Below are 7,207 nucleotides of genomic sequence, written 5' to 3'. Positions count from 1 at the left end.
TCCTGCCTGCATCTACTACTATTAATCCACACATCGACCGCTATCCAGCATGCATCTAGAGTATTAATTTCATAAAGAACAGAGTAACGCATTAAGGTGACATGATGTAGAGGGATAAACTCATGAATATAATATAAACCCCATCTTTTTATCCTCGATGCAACAATACAATACGTGCCTTGCTGCCCTGTTGTCACTGGGAAAGGACACTGCAAGATTGAACCCAAAGCTAAGCACTTCTCCCATTGCAAGAAAGATCAATCTAATAGGCCAAACTAAACTGATAATTCGAAGAGACTTGGAAAGATAACTTAATCACACATAAAATAATTCAGACAAGATTCAAATATTTCTCATAGATAAACTTGATCAAACACCTACAATTCAACAGATCTCGACGAACACACCGCAAAAAGAGTAACATCGAATAGATCTGCAAGAAGATCAAAGAGAACATGGTATTAAGATTCAAATAGAGAGAAGAAGCCATCTAGCTAATAACTGTGGACCCGAAGGTCTGTGGTAAACTACTCACAACTCATCGGAGAGGCCTTGCAGATGATGTAGAGGCCCTCCATGGTCGATTCCCCCTCCGGCGGAGCGCCGGCGAAGGCTCCAAGATGAGATCTCGCGGACAAAGAAGGTTACGATGGTGGAATAGTTTTTTGTGGTCGCTTCTGGTGTTTTTGGGGTACATGGATATATATAGGAGGAAGAAGTAGGTCGGTGGACTCCCGAGGGGCCCACGAGACAGGGGGGCACGCCCAGTAGGGGGGCACGCCCTCCACCCTCGTGGCCGCCTCGGTTGTTTCTTGACTTCCACTCCAAGTCCTCTGGATCACGTTCATTCCAAAAATCACGCTTCCGAAGGATTCATTCCGTTTGGACTCCGTTTGATATTCTTTTTCTTCGAAACACTGAAATAGGCACAAAAAAACAGCAATACGGGCTGGGCCTCTGGTTAGTAGGTTAGTCCCAAAAATGATATAAAAGTGTAAAGTAAAGCCCATAAACATCCATAACGGGTAATATAATAGCATGGAACATTCAAAAATTATAGATACGTCGGAGACGTATCACTACGCAGGTCCGAGCTCTAGAGTTCAATGCGTCAACTGAAGCTCGTGCGCTACATGAGGGCTCAAAACGACAACTGGTTCGCGGAATACCTCCTACGCATTGGAAACGAAACAGAGGAGACAAATGAAGATGGTGAAATACTACTACCAACAAGTATATGTGTGGCAAATAAGACAGATGATAATGGCCTGGATATGCTCATCGACAGTGTCTACCAAATGGACAATGCTTGCTTAAAAGATCCAAAGTACATCACGTCAAGATCCATTCTATCAACAAGGAATGACTCAGTAGACAAGATCAACCTAAAAGTGATTGATCGCTTCCAAGGGGAGGAGATGGTGTACCACAACTTCGATTCCGTAGAAGACGACCCACATAACTACTATCCACCATAATTCCTAAACACTCTCACCCCAAATGGACTGCCTCCACATATGTTGAAGCTCAAATTAATTGCCCAATCATACTACTCAGGAACATCGACCCTGCTAATGGACTATTCAACGGCACGAGGTTGGTCAAACGTGGATTTCAAAAAAATACAATTGACGCACGGATTGTGGTGGGACAACACTCTGGAATGCGGTTTTTCCTGCCCAGGATACCATTATGCCCCTCTGACGATGACATGTTTCCGTTCAGTTTCAAGAGGAAACAGTTTCCAATCAGACTCAGTTTTGCTATGACAATAAATAATCACAAGGCCAGACAATACCAAATGTCGGCATTTACTTGCCTGAACCCGTTTTCTCACATGGTCAAATATATGTCGCATTATCAAGAGCAACCGCGACATCAAATATAAAGGTACTAACAGGTACACATGATGAGAACAAGCAGAAGAAGAAAAAGAACAACATAGGCGACACATACACAAAGGCAGAGAAGAAAAATAAAAAAGAAAGGACCAGCACAAGCGGGACATATACGAAAAATATTGTCTACAAGGAAGTCTTAACCAAATAGGTAATACAACCTTCGAATTTCTTCTTCAAAATTTCAATTACTACTTGAAAGGATCATCGTTTAAAAAAAAACTAAAGTGTTTATATTTCAAATTACATTCTTCAATTTCTAACCTTAAACATACTACTTGGATTCTACAGAAACATTGCAGTATACAGACATTAAAGCATTGAGGAGAAGAAATTTCATTGTTTTCAATATAGTCATGGGGCTGCTCAAGAATAGTGAAAAGAGAATGGTGGTGTTCTAATACCTGGACTGTTGCTACTACCACAGTATCAAACAAAGCACTGGAGGAGCGCGTCTTCACCCAGGGTAGAGGAGATGGATGTAGTGGCCGGGGATGGGGGTGTTACGGAATCGTCTGCCGTGGGCTTTTTTTTTAAGCAAACGACTCTGAGCTAGCTGCTACCAAAATAATACAAACACTCTCAATGGTTTCATTCTTAAAACTTATTATTTAATGCAAACAAATATATAATATTCATATTGTTATATTTCATATGTACAATGCAATCAGACCTCTTCTCATATTTATATATTAATTATTATCAAACAAAGTATTAAAACTAAATCTAATCACACGTGCTTAAGTTGGATCAATATTAATAGGGGTAGGAGGGGGCTAACACTGCCAATGCGGGTCCCAAGCCCGAAAAAAAGTGGAGGGGCCAAAAACAAATTAACAATGCACCTTAAGATCCCACACAAAGCACGGGCTAGAATTTTATATTATACTGTCGCTCTAGACTGTTGTATCAATCAGACAGATATGAACCTACTCTGTGAAGACGAAGTTGATGCTTTTGTTAGCTATACTAACATTAGTTTAATTTTTTTTTCAAACACTACACGGTGTTATTCAGAGCTAGAGCATGAAAAGAAGTTAATGTGCTTGACAGATGCAGACGGCCTGAAGAAACTGGTGGAAGAGAAATGTGTACCAGCTTGAGATGTATCCTCTTAGAAATTACTATTGGATAGTAAACACAAACTGGAACTGCACCAAGCGATTTATTTTGGCACATTGAAGAAGATGCTCAAAACAAATTTGGAGCAGAGAGCCTGCAGATATGGACCAGAGACAGTTGAACAATCAAAGACTAGGTGAGATTACAAAATGTAATTAATTAATCTCCATTGCAATCAGAGTGGGGAACACAAGAGAGAAGAGGGGAAATGACACGCATTACCTTTGCAATATTGGAGGAGACGTCACGGAAGCAAGGGAAGGCGGACGACAGCCAGGCACGGCGAAGAAAGGAGAGGCAAGCGACGGCCGTCGGGACGCTCGACGGGACGACGGCAAGGTGGCGGCGCTTGTGTGTGAAGCGGCGGGCGGCGCTATTATCTATCGAGAAACGAAGCCGGCAGCACCACACCCTAGCGAAGGCGAGCCCCGGCATCGGCCGGCGGCGGCCGACGGCGGCCGGCGGCGTCGGCGGCGCTAGAGCCCTAGACGGGTCTGCTGCATCTGTTTTTTTAAGACAAAATGCTGCGTGTGGTGCTGCTCGTGGGCTAGAACAGCCAGATGGATTCTAACAGACCGGGAAGACCAAAGTGGGCCTAGCAAATGTAAATAACGCATCGAGCCACATTTTTTACATTTTTTCCTTCTTCTTTTCAGAAAAGAGTAATTCCCCGGACGCGGATTTTCCCCTCTGGGGCATATTCTCCCTAATGAAAAGTAAAATCAACATAATATTAAAAAATTAAAAATTCTAAAATTTATAAATATTCTGCTTTATCGGTGAATTTTTTTAAGAGAAACATTTGGCGCCCGAAGGGATTCATTTGGAATCCATTTGGTTGGAGAATGATGATTCATTTGGAATCTGAGGAGGAAGAGGTACGAGATGATGGATTTTTGAACACTAATTGTTGGCTACATTCGCAACAACGACTCTGAGCTAGCTGCTACCAATAAAACACCTAAATTCTCACTGCACCAAAAAAATGGCAAAATAAATAAGAAATGAAATATAATATTCTAAAAAATGTCCGTCACCATAAAAAGGAATTCATTTTAAAAAATATTCTACAAAATCTAAAAAAACACATTCTCAGAGTAAAAAGTAATCGTGTTTTTTTGAACAACAAAAAAATTGATTGAAAGAATTTCATACACAACTACTATTTCATAGAATGTAATCAAAATGACGAGCTGAAATAGATCATGGTCAGGGTACATCCAAATGTCAAAGTCTAAAATTAAATACTAAGTGTAACCTTATTTCTAACGTTTACAATACTTAAATTAAAAAAGTCTTGCATGATGGCATATGGAGGAGGTTGTATCTAAATTTTCGCCCGATGCAACGCAGGGGCATTTGTACTAGTTATCTCTAATATGCTTAGTTACCTAATTTGCTCAATAATGACATACACTTAGCTTACTTACGTAAAAAATGGCATAATTAGCTTACTTAGGTTTGCAATGGCATAACAATTTTGGTAACCTCATATATGTCATGTAGTTAGCTTATTTTCCTCGAAAATGACATAATAAGCCTAATTAGCTTCAAAATGATCAATTTTACCTAAGTTACCTCCAAAATGACTTAAGTTAGCTCTAAAATGCTAAATTAGCTCTAATATGCTTAGTAACGTCGGTTAGCTCAAGAAAGACCTATATTTAGCTTACTTATGTCAATAATGGCATAATATGATTAGTTAACTCAAAAATGTCATAATTAGCTAGGTTAGCTCCAAAATGACCAATTTTACCTAGGTTAGCTCCAACATGATCCATTTTACCTAGGTTTGCTCCAAAATGACCAAGTTTACCTAGGTTAGCTCCAATATGATCCATTTTACCTAGGTTAGCTCCAAAATGACCTATTTACCTAGCTTAGCTCTAAAATGACCTAGACATTTAGCGATTTTACCTAGCTTAGCTAAAAAATGGCATTTTTACCTACCTTAGTTAGAAGAAGAAGAAGAAGATAAAGAAGAGGAGAGGAGAAAAAGAAAGAGGAGCTAAATTCTTCTTCTTATTTTTCTTCTTCCTTTTCTTCTTCCTTTTCTTCTTTTCTTCTAGCTAGTCTTCTTCTTCTTCTTCTAACTTTTATCTTTCCCAATTTGCATATTTGCTTTAGATGAGGAAGCTTGCATTGATGGATTGTACTCTTCTCCTTGTGCTTCCTTTTGGTTCATGGAAACTTGTTGGAAACTTCTTTTGGATATGTATTTATATATGGATATGTTGTTGGAAACTTCTTGTTGGAAACTTGTTTTGGATATGTATGTATATATGGATATGTTGTTGGAAACTTCTTGTTGGAAATCCTTTTTGTTGGATATGTTGTTGGAAACTTGTATGTTTCTTATGTTATTGGAAACTTATTGTTGGTATGCTTGTTGAAATTATTTTCAAATGTGTGTGTGTGTCTGTATATATATATATATACATATATATATATATATATATATATATATATATATATATATATATATCTGTGTGTGTGTGTGTGTGTGAAATTCTATCAAATTGAACGAATTTAAGATAAAAGGGGGCTACATAGGCACTTTTCCATGGCAAAGAGCTTTGCCATCAGCCAGCAGACGGCAAAGCTGCCACGTGGTAGGTACCTGTATAACCTGGGGGGCAGTGGCTGGCCTATATGGTTTCTTTCCCGTCTGCTGGCAGACGGCAAATAACTTTGCATCTTTGCCGTCTGCCAGCAGATGGCAAAGCACACTGTTAACCCCTTAATGGCCCTAAGGTGGCATGTGTGCCATCCGCACGCTAACAGCAAAGACCATTTCATCTTTGCCATTAGCCAGCAGATGGCAAAGATGCCTTTGTCGTAGCCTATTACAGCTGGACCTATTGCCGTCTACTGGCTGACGACAAAGATCTTTGCTGCCAGCCTGGCATGCCTTTTTAATAGTATTGGCTTTCCTATGGACTCAATGTGATCTTGGATCACTAAAATGAAAATGTAGAGTCTTGAGCTTTTGCCAATGTTTTGTCGTTAGCATCTTGAAAGGGTTCCACATCCTCTTGTCTTGCCACTCCCGTGTTGAACACATCTTAAATATACTAGGTAGAAGTATTAGTCCAACAAGAGATATGTTGAGATTAATTACCAAAATCACCCAGGGAGCACTTGTGCTTTCAGCCGAGCATATATTTCTGAGATTGCGAGGGATGGAGGCGGGAGTAAACTGTCGAGGCTACTGAAAATTTGGATCTACTGATTGAATCAGAGCGGGAGTAACAGACATCGCACACGTCCAGACATGATAATCATGTGCTATCAAACAAAAAAAACCATTTAAGCGGGTAGGTATTTTCGAGATTGCGAGGAAGTACATATTTTTGAGGGGGAGGGAAGCCTCGTGGAGCCCAATCTACTGTGATCATGTGGGTGACAGGGGCAGGGGCGTGGCACACGGGCGATCCTAGGGAACCGTGTCTGTTTCATACCCGATCGCAGATGGTTGCTGCGTCCAACTCATCTTCTATTTATAAATTTGGCCAAAAATGCAGGAAAGGGTCAGAACATGAACACACTTGCATGTGGACCAAATATATGTATGAAAAGGGTGGTTTGATGTTCAAATACACAATGCACAACTTTGATGAGGCACCTGTCGCACAAAGCGCGTGTTATTATTACTAGCCCCCCCAAACACACACACACACACACACACAAACACACTTCGTGTTGCCGGGAGGGGAATCCTAGCTATGAGCGCATGCCCCCAAATAGCTAGGTCTGACATCTCACATACTGTAACACAAAACCGAAAGGAGTAAATCAACCCCCTCCCCCTTTGCTTCCGATCAAATGTGGACCTTGTGCGGGCCCACAGATGTGTTCTTCTAGCATTAGATGGGTGAGACCACTTATCGACCACACCTGCAGGTGGACCGATTTGTGTGTGTGTGTGTGTGTGTGTATGTGTGTGTGTGTGTGTGTGTGAAAATGATGTGCTATGATATTTAAATAACCAAATCACAAATTTTACATGGCACATGTGCATCGCAAATTAACCGGGATCCCCGACCCCACGAAGGTTCATCTAGTATGAAGTAGTACTGCCCCCCACCACCACACACACACTTTGAGTCGGTGGGAGGGGCCATCTCACCAAGGCATATTGTAAGACTGACCAAGAAGAATCACCACCTTGGTCGTATAACCTCTCT

General features: G+C 40.8%; 1 long non-coding RNA gene across 1 annotated transcript; it reads right to left on the bottom strand.

Moving 5' to 3' along the window:
- Positions 1-985: 985 nt before the first annotated feature.
- Positions 986-3,446, bottom strand: LOC119293541. Its single transcript, XR_005143102.1, has 3 exons — positions 3,243-3,446; positions 2,994-3,114; positions 986-2,454 (listed from the first exon to the last, which is right to left on the bottom strand). It is a non-coding gene; the product is annotated as an uncharacterized LOC119293541 (long non-coding RNA).
- Positions 3,447-7,207: the final 3,761 nt, after the last annotated feature.

This window comes from Triticum dicoccoides, chromosome 4B (assembly GCF_002162155.2).
Source record: "Triticum dicoccoides isolate Atlit2015 ecotype Zavitan chromosome 4B, WEW_v2.0, whole genome shotgun sequence".
NCBI lineage: Eukaryota > Viridiplantae > Streptophyta > Magnoliopsida > Poales > Poaceae > Triticum > Triticum dicoccoides.
This window is presented reverse-complemented; position numbering and strand designations above follow the sequence as displayed.